Source organism: Marmota marmota, unplaced genomic scaffold (assembly GCF_001458135.2).
Source record: "Marmota marmota marmota unplaced genomic scaffold, marMar, whole genome shotgun sequence".
NCBI classification, from domain to species: Eukaryota; Metazoa; Chordata; class Mammalia; order Rodentia; family Sciuridae; genus Marmota; species Marmota marmota.
Window position 1 is genome coordinate 5834682 of NW_026000051.1, and position 13897 is coordinate 5848578.

Here is a 13897-nt window from a genome sequence, read left to right on the forward strand (position 1 = left end):
CTCGCCCGCCAGCCAGCCAGCTCGCCCACGCGCGGGATCTGGCGGCCCACTCACTCCGCCTCTCGGCGCTGCCTGGCGGGCCGTCTGTCAGCCCTTGCTCTGGTGGCCTGGGAGCAACCGTTTCCTGGCCCTTCCCCTAAGTCGAGGCTGCCCTGAGCCTGCCAGCCGGGCGTGTGATTTAGGGGAGAAGCTGGAGGACAGGTAGTGTCGGGGCGGGGGCGTGTGTGCAGTTGGCTCCAGCACTCTGGCCCTCTACTCGGCAACATGTAGGTGCCCTGGTGTTCATACGGTGAAATCCAGTTTTTAAGGCATTGCCTGTGTAGTGCCTGTTTCCTAGTGCCCCTCCTCCCACTTAGAGAATAAGAGACAGTCTGCAGACTTTTTCTCCCTTAAGTGCCGCTCGAACTTGAGTTCACTTTTCTGGTTTGTGGGAGTGGCAAGAAGTGTTTAAGTGTGGAGGAAAGAAAAAAAATATATAGCTTCAACAGCTTAACTTTAACTAGATTCCCAAATTGGCTCTGAAATAGGTAAAAACTTCAATCTGAATGAATGCAAGTTATTTTGGAAGCCATTATAGTATCTGGCATTGTGCAAAACACCACATTGTAAACCAAAAGAAGCAAAGTTGAAAACTTTTTTTTTTTTTGAATGGTCAAACGGACAGGCACATTGAAGTCGACATTCTTATTTTGACTAGCCCAAAGGGTGGATCCCTCATGTTCTGTGATCCCACACAAGGTGCTTAGTAAATATAGAAAGAGTTCTTGATAGTAAATATAGTAAATATAGAAAGAGTTCTCGATAAATTCGTACTTGTTTTTTTCTTTTCTAGCGTTTTTTTTTTCTTTTCTACCTGCAGGCTTCCTGGGTCTGTGGGGGACTTTTTCCATTCATCTGTGTGCTCATACTTAACTACTGTGTGTGCCAGGTTGCACTCACGTTCCTCTACACTCCTGATCTGGCTCTTGGCTTTCTTTCCAGTTAGGCCTGAAAAGATCCCCAATATAATCCATTACTGTAGACTCTCAAATCACCTTTGTTTTTTCCGTGTCATTTGTTTTTGGTGGGACATTCTCCCTGCTCTGCCTAGAAGCTTTTCTACTTATTGAGATGCTATCCATGGCCTGGTTGAGGTTGGCCTCCTTCAGTCAATTTAGACAGCCCCAGGTGGAAGTTATTTCTCATTTAGAATCCCATAATCACTACTTATTCACAGTTATTTCATTTAACAAATATTTACTGAGAAAGTATGGCAGTAGTAGGCAATTTAAAGAAGAGTCAGCTTTGTGCACAGGAAACTCAATTTAGTGAGAAAGGGAAGGAAATTAGTAATTCCAACAGTGATAAATATACAGTATGAAAGTTCCTTTTGTGTTATGGTAGTGTAGGACGTTAACTTCTGTGAGGTGGGATATGGCTAAGGAATGCTCCAGAATGTGAGATAAACTTAGTATCTGTTACATATCGCATATAAGTCTTTCTTGTTTAATCATTTTAACTTCAATTTACAGAATAGGAGGACTCAGGATAAATCACACAGATGCTATGAGACTGGCAATATTCACACCTAAGTCTGTCTGATGCCTAGACCTGTGCTTTTCCCATTACCTGTCTTCTTTCTCACACCATACCTCTTTGTGCAAGTACCTAATGAAGCAACTGATCAGGAGGAAAATAAGAATGTTTAAATGAATGGTACTGAAAATTCTTCTTTTTTTTTTTTTTTAAATATTTATTTTTTGTAGTTGTAGTTGTACACGATAACTTTATTTATTTATATGTGGTGCTGAGGATGGAACCCAGGGCCCTGCCCATGCCAGGCGAGCGCTCTACCGCTGAGCCATAACCCCAGCCCCACTGAAAATTCTTTTTATTCCCTTTTATTTTATTTATTTTTATGTGGTGCTGAGGATTGAACCCAGTTCCCTACACATGCTAGGCAAGTGTTTTACCACTGAGCTACAACCCCAGCCCTGAGAATTCTTTAAAGGTAAATAAGACTAATCTTCCCAGGCAAAGAGACCATACCTGGGCCAGTTCAATTTTGAATATGAGCAAGGAAAATAGTTTGTAGAGAATAAGCATGGACTTCTGGTTCCATTCCTGATCTTTTTACTATGTATATGAACTTTGGCAAATTTCTTTTTCTTTTTCTTTTTTTTTTATTGGTTGTTCAAAACATTACAAAGCTCTTGACATATCATATTTCATACATTTTGGCAAATTTCTTTAAGTATCATTTTCCTCATCCAGGGGTTGAAATAGAAGACAATATTGACCTCAAGAAACACTGTGAATATTTAATAAGCTAGTTCAGATAAAGGGCCTATCACAGTTTGAACATTCCTCATCCAAAATCCAAAATGCTCCAAAATCTGAAACTTTTAAAGCTGCAGTTTTGGAGTATTTCAGATTTTGGACTTTTGAATTAGCAATGCTCATTCATGAAGTCTATACAGATGAGCTGCAGTTTTGGAGCATTTCAGATTTTGGACTTTTGAATTAGCAATGTGCACCCATGAAGTTTATACAGATATACCAATATCTGGAAAAAATCTACACTCTGAAACGCTTCTGATCTCAAACATTTGAGTAAGGGATTCTCAGCCCATATATGATAAGTTACCTCCAAAATAACAGCTGTAAGATGCAAAGATATAATGCATGTGATGTGATTTTATAGTGGTGAATGAGTTTCTAGCTGAGTAAAGCAAGCTGTTACTTCTTTTTGCAGGCTGGAGATCAAATTGGGGTCAGGGTCAGTGAGGGCTAGAGTGCCAGGCAATATAGGTAAATTCCAGTCTCTACTCATAAGTTTTCCAGTTAATAAATACTTTGAGGATTTATGATTGATTCAACAGCTCCAGGCAAAATATTAGACTCTGGAGATACAAAGTGAAATAAAACTGGTCCCTACCCTGAGATTGTTGACATTCCTTTGGGGAAGACATGTACGCAGGTGAACTAGTAAAGTACTATAGATAATAAGGTAGAGTTCCTGTGGGGTACTGTGGAACCTGGAGAAAGAAACACTGATAACGAGTTAGCTAACAAGTACTTACTGTGTCTTGGCATTGTGTTAAATACTTTATCTCATTTATTCCTACTTGGAAAGGAATTTTTAGTATACTAGAGAAACTAGGGCACAAAGAGGTTAACTTCCTTGAGGGGTAGGGATGTGGCTTAGTGGTAGAGTGTGGGCTAGACATATATAAGGCTCTAAGTTTGATCCCCTGTACCAAAAAGCCAAAGAACAAAACCCTTGTTTATACAGCTGGTGGTACTGAGCTAGAGGCCTTGCTTTCTGTATTATGGACTGTCTCTTCTATGGGACTGCACTATGTTGCTCTTTGTGATGTGGAGGGATATCCTCTGGAGAGGTCTCAGAGGAGCCAGCCCTTGAGCCCTAGCTTTAGTGAGCCAGTTGCTGCTTGGCAGTAGGTCCAATGAGGAGTGGAAGTGGCCTTGACACTGAATAAATTCATCTAATATGTCACTTCAAATATATTTCTTTCTTTTTGGTGGTAAAGGTGGGGGGCTTCTTGCCAATTTGAAAAGTTGTAGTTCAGTGGATTTGTATGATTCATGCTGAGAGTTTGCTGGAAATCTGTTATTCTGATATATAAGCTTTATTGTTAAGTATACAGCAAGAGATATCAGATTACCATACAACAAGGAATTCTGTCACATTTTTCCCAGTTGGAAATACCCCAACATCATGTTTTCTGTGAAGTTTGAAGTTTTTGAGAAGTTTTGATTCAGAAGTTAACACATTTCAGCTTGTGTGGAGTTTATAATGATTGGGCCTGATATTATCTTTCTGTTGCTATAATAAAATAACCTGGGGGGAAAAACTTAGAGGTGGAAAGATACATTTTGGCTCTTGATTTCAGAGGTTTCAGTCTCTCAGCTGGCTCCATTGTTTCTGGGTCTGTGGTAAGGCAGCACATCTTGGCGGAAAGGTGCAATGGAGTGAAGCTGCTCATCCCATGGTAGCCAGGAAGCAGAAAAGGAGAGAAAAGAAGGGGCCTGGGACAAGAGACAGTCAAGGGAATGCCATGTAGGACCCACTCCCTTCAACTATGTACCACTTCCTACAGTTTCCACTACTTCCCAGATCATTCATCTGTGAATCCATCAGTAGATTAATCCATTAATGAGGTTTTAGCCCTCATGATCCTATCACTTCCCAAAAGCTCCACCTCTGAACATTGCTGCACTCAACATGTGAGCCCCTGGGGACATTTCAGATCTAAACTACTCAGGCTTTTGTATTTCAGGCATTATTGAATGTTTTTTTTATGCCTTATTTCCTTTAATATTCATAATTCTGTGAGGTAGGTGATATTATCCCCATTTAACATGAGTAGCTTAGGGCTTAGGGACTGTTACCCAGAAGTCACACCCAAGTGTGTTGATAAGAGAAATAACTGGCCAAAAAGTAAACAAGTGTTTATTAACTTAGTTTTCTTTTGAATATCTTCTCTGGAGTCTCCGAAGTCCTGTATCCATTATGGATTATAATGAGTAGGGTGGGACTTGGTGAACTGGAGAGCATATACCCAGCTGAGAGGTATCCAAGTGTGGTGGTGTGCATTGTCCCAAGTATTTGGAAAGATGAGGGAGGAACTCCATTGGCTTATTGCCATGTGAATAAGTAGGCCCAGTTTCCTAGGTTTTCTGATTTTTTTTTTTTTTGAAAGATGCTAGAAATCTGGATTTTATATTTTATATTTTGGGGGTACTAGGGATTGAACCCAGAGGAACTTAACTACTGAGCCAGTCCCAGCCCTTTTTATGTTTTGAGAGAGGGTTTCGCTGAAGTTTTTAGGGCTTTGCTAAATTGTTGAGGCTGGCTTTGACCTTGCGATCTTCCTTCCTCAACCTGCCTAGCTATTAGGTTTATAGGCATGCGCCACTGTGCCTAGACAAAATCTGGATTTTAATGTGCTTAGTTTAAAAATTTGCCATTTAAATGATTGGGCATGATATTATCTTTCTGTTGCTATAATAAAATAACCTGGGGGGAAAACTTAGAGGTGGAAAGATTCAACCATAACACATTTGTAGGCTGTGTACAATTGTAGGCTGCCTGATTATAAACTCTTGATCTACCTGGCTGCTGAAATTTGATTTTTTTTTATTATCATTTTGCAGAAGTGGGGATTAAACCCAGTGTGCTCTACCAACTTGGCTACATCCCAGCCTTTTTTATTTCTTTTTTTTTTTTTTTTTTGAGACAGGATCTTGTGAAATTGCCCAGATTGGCCTTGAATTTGTGATCCTCCTGCTCAGCCTCCTGAGTAGTTGGGATTGCATGTGCCACCTCACCTAGCTTGCTGCTGTACCTCCCCATCATTCAGATCAGGAGGTACAACATAATGTTGTGATGATTGATCATAAGTCTGGTAGATTGCCAGTAAGGGGGCATTGTAACTTGCAATGGTATTTTTCAGGAAGTAGAAGGATGAATGCTTTTTTTAAAAAGATATTTTTATATTATCAGGCTAAATTTCAGGAGGAATGGAGTTCAGTGATGAGATGACCTTACAGTGCTTTCGTTTGGTGCTTTTATTACTTTAGATGCTACCAGATCTAATTTGTTTATTTCCTTTAACATTTATAATCTTATGAGATAGGTGGTATTGGAAAGGGGGTTAATTATAATCTTTCTAGATGAATGCTGACATCCAGCGAATTAGAATTTAGTAGAAAGTGCAGTATACTGGAAGAACTTTTTTTTTTTTTTTTTTTTGTATTGGGGATTAAACTCAGGGGCACTTAACCACTGAGCCACATCTCCAGCCCTTTTTTGTATTTTTTAAATTTAGAGACAGGGTCTCACTGAGTTGCTTAGGGCCTCGCTAAGTTGCTGAGACTGGCTTTGAACTTGTGATTCTCCTACTTCATCCTCCAGAGCCACTGGGATTATAGGTGTGTGCCACCAGGCCTGGTGAGAAGGACTTTAATTCTGAATATAGCAATACCACTAATGGTACCTCTTGGGTTTTGGTCAAGTCAATTAAAAATCTTTGAAATTTTTTCCCCTTCTGGTTAATAATGAGGAGCAAAATTCAAACCTTGCTGAAGTCTTTTCAGGATGCCAAACTGATTCTAGTTGACATGCTTAAAGTCACTTAACTGATGACTGCAGACCCCAGTGGAGAAATCTCAGATGGTTTTCCTCTTCTCTCTCTCTCTCTTTCTTTTTTTTTTTTTTTTAATATTTATTTTTCAGTTGTAGATGGACACAATATCTTTATCTTACTTTTATGTGGTGCTGAGGATTGAACCCAGCGCCTCGCCTTGCATGTCCTAGGTGAGCGCTCTACCACTGAGACCCAGCCCCAGCCCTTTTCCTCCTCTCTTGATGGCAGGTAGGGAGTTACTACTCAGCTCTTTCTTCTATTCTTAGTTCCTTACTTTCTCTGGGGAAGGACCTTGATGGGCCAGACATTCCCCAAATGCCTACAGGCTTTCTACAGTGCTTTGTCACACACAAACATACATTCATAAATATTTAAGATTGAAAGGATCATAGAGACACCCAGCTGAATGAGAGGAATATGGTCAGGGAGTTCACAGCCCAAGAGTTTAATTTATTTTTATTTTAATACCCAGCTTCCACAAGGTGAAAATTGAAGAAATACTAGTCTTCTAGATACTTGTTTTCACTCATACTCTATTGTATTAGGAAATAACATAGAATATAAAAATGAAGAAAATAAATCCTGAGCAGTCATTCAGGATTTATTAACTCTAGTTGGCAGCATCTAGATATATTGGGAAAATAGATTTAATATAGGAAACACAAAATTTGAGCTAAAAGTAGAAAACAGTTTTAAGTAATTGAAAGAAAATGGGATAAGCCATTACAAAACTAAAACCCTAAAATTCTGGACAAAGCAAGAAGACATTATAATAACTATTGGAATTAAGTTATAGTAATCGCTTGTAAAATAAATTGAATATAATGTTGCATTTACTCTTAAGTATATGCAGTGTTAGATTCATAATACCCCATACTTGAGTATACATTTATGAATATGCTTCTATTCATAATGGAGAGAAAGTGGGGTGTGTAAAAATTCAGATATTAAAAAAATAGCATGTTTTGTTCCTTGTGGACCCATTTTTAGGTACTGTATTATAAATAAGTATTATTTTAGCAGAGTAATTGGTAGAAAACTGCTTGAAGGACTGTCTTTTGAAAGCAAAGTAAATCTGTAAAGTTTACTTGCTGACATACAGGAGATTAATTAAAAAACAGGTTCAGACCTGAATCTTTTTTTTTTTTTTTTAATTTTCTGTAGTTGTAGATGGACAGAATGCCTTTATTTTATTTGTGTATTTTTATATGGTGCTAAGGATTGAACCCAGTGCCTCACACATGCTAGGCAAATGCTCAGCTGCTGAGCTACAGCCCTAGCCTTTTTTTTTTTTTTTTGAGATACTGGGGCTTGAACCCAGGGCCTCATGCATGCTAGGCAAGCATTCTACTCCTGAGCCACAGTCCCCGTCCTTGGACTTGAATCTTTTTTTTTTTTTTTACCTTTATTTACTTATATATGGTGCTGACAATTTAACATAGTGCCTCACACATGCTAGGCAAGCACTCTACCATTTGAATACTGGCTGTGTCAGTTATTAGCTGTGGGACCTGGACAATCTGTAAAATGGTGACAGTAATGTAAATCTCATGCTGTACTTGTGTGGACTAAATGAAGCCATTTATATATGTATCTAGTGAGTACCATGATACATCTGGAGAGATGCAGGTACCCACATTCAGAGACATAAGACATTTGGGATATTAGTAATACTGTGTAGTGGTTATGAAGGAATGAGACTCAATTTCACGTCTGGATCATGAAATTAGACTTGTTAATTTCTGATTGTGCTTTGTGAGTTACAATATACCTAACTAGTAGCTACTATTGAGAAAAGGGTTTTAGTATGTTTTTAAAAAGGCTATTAAATGAATCAGTCTACTAAGTAACAGACACTTCCAGTTGCTTATATTATTTTTTTCTGTGCCTGTGACTACCCTTTGAAGTTTTTAGAACAAGGGATATTATGTATTCCCTGTTTCTGTTGCTGAAACTGAAGCCAGGTGAAGTAAAGAAATTCAAGATATAGAGCTACCAATAATGGCAAAGCTACGATTTGAACCTTTTTGTTGTTGTTTTAGTTAGTTATACATGACAGTAGAATGCATTTTGACACATCATTGAACTTTTGTTTTTGACTCTGTTGTTTTTATGTTTTGAGATTGGGTCTTGCTATGGTTGCTGAGGCTGGCCTGGATCTCCTGAGCTCAAGTGCTCCTCCCACCTCAGCCTCCTTGGGCTGGGACTACATGTGCATGCCTCCATGCCAAACTGTTTCACTCTAAATTTGGTGTTTTTGCCACTTTTCATGCTGCTTTAGATTTAGATGTTGGAACTGGCCCTTGTCTTGGTATTGTTAGCTCTGGCCATTCTCCCATTCATTTAAACTTCATGCAGAAGATTGTTATTTATTATGTCGTGAGAGTGTTTGATTATAGGTATAACCTTATGATATGAATTTTAAGGATTTAATAAGTCCCTAATACTGCTGTCAAAGGTTGGTGTTAAGATGGTCACTCATATATTACTAGGGAGAACGTAAATTTGTAAAACTTATCAAATATAAGCTTTAAAAAGAATCCATGTATGCCTTTGAGTTTATAAATTCATTCCTAGGGATCTTTGTTAAAGAAGTAATCAGGTGTAGAAAGATATTCATGTTCAAAAATCTTCACTGCAGCAGTATTTATAATAGCAAAAATTAGAAACAATCTTAGTTTTTAGAACAAAGGTTACAGAGATTATGGAAAATCTCTAGAATGGAAATACTGTACCGTCATTTTAGATGTTTTAGAACAATTTTAGTGACATTAATTACTCACATAATATTCAGTGAAAAGTGTACATAACACTATGTAAAATATGTTCCCAATTATGTCAAACATAAATGCAAAGAATAGAAAGAAGAGGTGTTGAGATTTTAGGTTTGTTTTTCTTTAGAAATATTTTTGAAAAACATTTTTAATAAGAAATAATTTTAGTTTAAATTTGATATGACTAGAGACAGTGAGTATCATTTTGATCAATAGTTTTCACTAATATGGTTGATTCTCTTTTTTTCTTGGTGGTGCTTTGGATAGAACTCCCCAGCCTAATGCAGATGATTCTGAAGCTGTAGATGGATTATATTTTTAAGCTAGTGTGTACCTCATTTTGCACTTAGAATGTGGTTACGTATATATTTATTATATTATTATTATTATTTGTTGTTATTGTTTTGAGACAGGGTCTTGCTATGTTGCCCAGGCTTGTTGTGAGTTTATAGTTCCCTTTGAATAGCTGGGATTATTGGCATGTGCCACCCAATCCTGTTAGTTTCACGTGTTTTAACATAAATAATATTAAGATTTCCAGGATAATCCCCCTGCAAAAACAAAACAAAACCCTATTTAAGAGAATATCATGGAAGAAGACTTGTATCTATGTTGGTACCAGTGTTTCAGTGCTACCGTCACCGCTTCAGTGACCACCGGGATTAAGAGTAGTCTTGGGATAGCTTTGTCTTTATTTTCAGAGGGAGTACAGTCCTATCTCCTTGAGAGCAAAGTTGGTCATTGGTATACAGAGCTTGTTTGTAAGTTTATTACTTATGTATTGGGAAGTGCTTTTTTGATGTAGAAAATCATTTGTGTTAAAAAAAAAAAAGTCACCTGAGACACAAAAAATGTTAAAGAATTTATTTGAGCAAACAGTGATTCATGAAGTGATCAGTTCTAAACCAGAAGTGGTTCACAATGGGATTGCAATGAGAAAGTAATTATAGGAGGAACATAGAAGTAAACCAAAGAAAATATTTGGTTGGTGATAATAGTAGAGTTTTTTTGCCTTATTTGATCTATCCATTGGGAATTATATGATAAATTTGTGGGTTACTTTTGACTGGTTCAGCTTAAGTTCTCTTTTTCTTATACATTTACAAGAAATAGGACAAGTTACTAAGTTAGATTCACTTATTTTTGCAAATCAAGCAAGGTTGAAGTCACTTTTGAGGTCTAACTGATTTTGCTCAGTAATTCTTCAGGCTTGGTCTTCATTTTAATTTATTCATAATTTACAAGTATGAATTTCTATCTCACTTTTTTATTTTATAGGAAAAAAATTTGAAGATTTTTAGTTTGGATTTTTAATTTTCTTATAACTGTATTATTAAAATGTCATGATGAATTGTTGCCTTATACATTTCTCTAATTGTCATGTATTTCATAATTGAAATAGTTTCCACATGTACAATTGAGGATTGTGACCAGTTAAGTTTTTTTTTTAATGTGCCCAGAAATTCTTTTATAAGCAGTATAAAAACCTGCAAAAAATTTAAGTATTTGAGCATATTTGAATTAGGAAAATACCAGGCGAATTTTTTCTTTTGTAAACTGCTTCTGTCCAAAGCATTCTGTATATTATCAGAATGAAAAATGACAGCACTTTGTCATCTGTTCAAATTGATATTGCACTCTTTGCAATGACAGCTGAAAAGGCCCACAGGTGCCATATAAAGAGGTGACCATGTTGTCATATTTCATTTCAGCATCCCTCTGCAAAGCCATAATTACCTAATTAGGTTGTTAATTAGGAGATTAGCATTTCACTATATTGATAGAATGCTCTTTACCGGCGTGGGGCTAGATACAGATTTGTCTGCCCGAATTTATAATCTCTGCCTGTTTTGTACTTATTTATTTGCTTAAGATCCTTGTGTAGGGCAATTCAGTTTACCTGGGAAACAGTTTGTTTACAAGCTAATGAAGCTTTGATGACTGAAGTTGCTGAGTTAAAATATGAACAGATTTAAAAGAGGGATTGCATCCCCAAAATGATAATAAAAATTCAAGTTGGTATAACTTCTGTTCTTGTTTACATAGACAATAACATGATACGAATTCAAATTGTTGGTGTAAAAAAGATCCCAAAATGTAAAAACTGAGCCTGAAATATGTTAGAGGTTTATATATCTTAAAATAGGTAAAGGAAGTTATTTTATTTTTAATTTCTTTAGTTATCTTTATGATTTATATGTGGAACTTATAAAATACGTTAGGTATTTCAAATCTGTTTTACAAACTGAATCTTGGTTAATGATTTCAGAAAAAAACAGACTCAGTCTTCAGCTTAGACTTCCTTAGATAGTCATGCATCAGGCTTTATTTCATTTATACCTTATTCCATTAGTCTGTGCTTGGAACATTCCTTTCCTGCACTCTGCCGTCCTAAGTGCTTATGGAATTTGAAGTATTTCACAGTAACCTTCACTTGGTGAGCTATTTGGAGTAAGCACATTCTCTATAGTGGGTCTAGCATTCCTTTGTGTGGGATTGGGGCAGATTATACATACCTTTTTCACCTTTTCCATTTAAGGAAATTGAAAGTTTTGGAACAATGCTAAGAACACCAGCCCCACCGAGGTAGTAGCTTTACTCCTTTTGATTGTATTTGGTATTAGTGTTAGGGTTGTAGAAAGTGCATGTATGCCCAAGTCCTTTTCCCCACAGATGTTATGAAGAATTGCATTTCATTTATATATATATAATTTTCTTTAAAATTAAAGTTTTAAACCTATTTAAAGTTTTTTTTTTTTTTAGTTGTAGAGGGACACAATACTTTTATTTTGTTTATTTATTTTAGTTGTTAATGGACCTTTAGTTTACTAATATATTTATATGTGATGCTGAGAATTGAACCCAGTACTTCACACATGCTAGGCAAGTGCTCTATCACTGAGCCACAACTCCAGCCCCTTGTTTATTTATTTTTATGTGGTGCTGAGGATTGAACCCAGGGCCTCACATGTGTGAGGCAAGTGCTCCACCCCTGAGCCTCAACCCCAGGCCCCTTAAAAACTATATATTATATATCAAGAAAATAATATATACAAAATCTTTCACTTGCAGGGCTGGATGTATAGCTCAGTGGTAGAGTACTTGCCTAGTATGCATGAGGCCCTGAGTTTGGTTCCCAGCACTGCATAAAAACAAACAAAATTGTTCAGTCATTTTAACTTTTTACTTAATTATAATCTTTCACTTATTCTGTCAGTATTTGCTAAGTCTGTTTTAAGAACTAAGTATAGTTCTAGGAATTGAGCAATGAAAACTATAGATACAGTTCCTGCTCTCATGGGACTTGCAATCTGTAAGGGTCTAGCTTTCTACGGTAATGAGAGACAAGATGAGTTTGGAGGAATACCTACATTGGACTTGGTAAAGTCAAATCTTCTTGAAACAGGTGATACCTAAATTGGGATCGGAGGATAAAGGAGAAAGGAAAATCTAAACCAGGTGATAGGACACAGAATGTTTTCATAAAGAAGTATTTCATATTTCATATGTTAGGACTGGGTTTGTGGCTCAGTGGTAGAGCATTTGCCTATCATGTGTGAGGCCCTGGGTTCAATCCTCAGCACCACATATGAATAAACAAATAAAGTGAAAAAAATCCATTGGCAACTAAAAATATTGGAGGAGGAGGAGGAGGAGAAAAAGAAAAGAAAAGAAAAGAAGGAAGGAAGGAAGAAGGAAGAAGAGGAGGAGGGAGAATGATGTTCAAGGCTTGAAGAGAACAGTTAGGGCTGGGGATGTAGCTGTTGGTAGAGCGCTTGCCTAGCACATTCAGTCCCCAGTACCACCAAAAGGAGAATAACAAACAACAAAAAAAGAGAACAAAATTCAGTATGGTTGGAGTAGAAAGAACTAGAAGGGCGAGTTGGAAATGGGACTGCATAGAGGTAGGCAAAGTTCAGTCATATTATGGAGTTTGGGAAGTTTTTAAGATAAATTAGGAAACAACCATTATAGCCATGGTGAGTGATTGTGGCTTGCATTAGATTATTGAGAGGAAGAGAAGTGGTTGAGATCTAGAGATAGAGGTAGGATGCACAGGGTTGATAATTAAATGCTTATAAGAATCATAGAAAAGAGTCAGGGCTCCTGATAGGGAGCTGGGGATGTAGTTCAGTGGTTGGGTGCTTGCCTAACATGTATAAGACCCTTGGGTTTAAGCCCCAGCACTATAAGAATAAGAAAAATGGCTCCTGACTTGGATATTCTCTATACTTCATAATTTTGAGTTCAAGATTGTGTGTTTGATTATGTTATAGATATGGGGTTCATAAGTCTTATTTTCCAATTTGACCCCAAAATGTACAGTATTAGCAACTAATTTTGTTTCAGGTGAACCAGGGAGGATACTAATATTCGAGTGTCACTTTTCAGTCCTACAGTCATTATGCAAAAGGTAAAAGAGTTAATCTTTGCTTTTTGATACTATAAATTTATTCTTTCATCTTTCCCTTACAGTACTATCTCTATAGCTCCTGATATAAATTTCTATCTCCTATACTTTATTTTAGGCAAATGTTTTATTTATTAAGTGGACTGTATTTTAGTGGGGGGGAGTTGGGCTAGCATTAGTTCAAAATGTTCATAGTGGATGAAATCTCTTGGGTGTATGCCAGGTGCTTTAGTTAATAAGCTACATTTTGGTTGTTCCAAACACACTTTCCAGTATGTTTACCTTGTTACGACTTGTCTCTTCTTATATATTTGATTTAATAGATTATTTATAGGGTTGTGTGAAAGTATATTTGAAGAGCGTGAGTGGGCATCAACATTGTGATATAAGAAAAGAAGGAACGGAGGGCTGGGGTTATGGCTCAGTGGTAGAGTCTCGCCTCGCACGTGCAAGGCCCTGGGTTCAATCCTTAGCACCACATATAAATAAATAAAATAAAGTTATTGTGTCCAACTACAACTACAAAAAATAAATTTTTTTTTTTTTTTTTTTTTTTTAAAAAA

The 13897-nt window shown here is 36.9% G+C and overlaps 1 protein-coding gene across 7 annotated transcripts in view; it reads left to right on the forward strand.

Moving 5' to 3' along the window:
• The window catches only part of Mapkap1 (MAPK associated protein 1), a 231631-nt gene that overhangs the window by 1003 nt on the left and 216731 nt on the right, over positions 1-13897 (forward strand). The window lies entirely within an intron of this gene.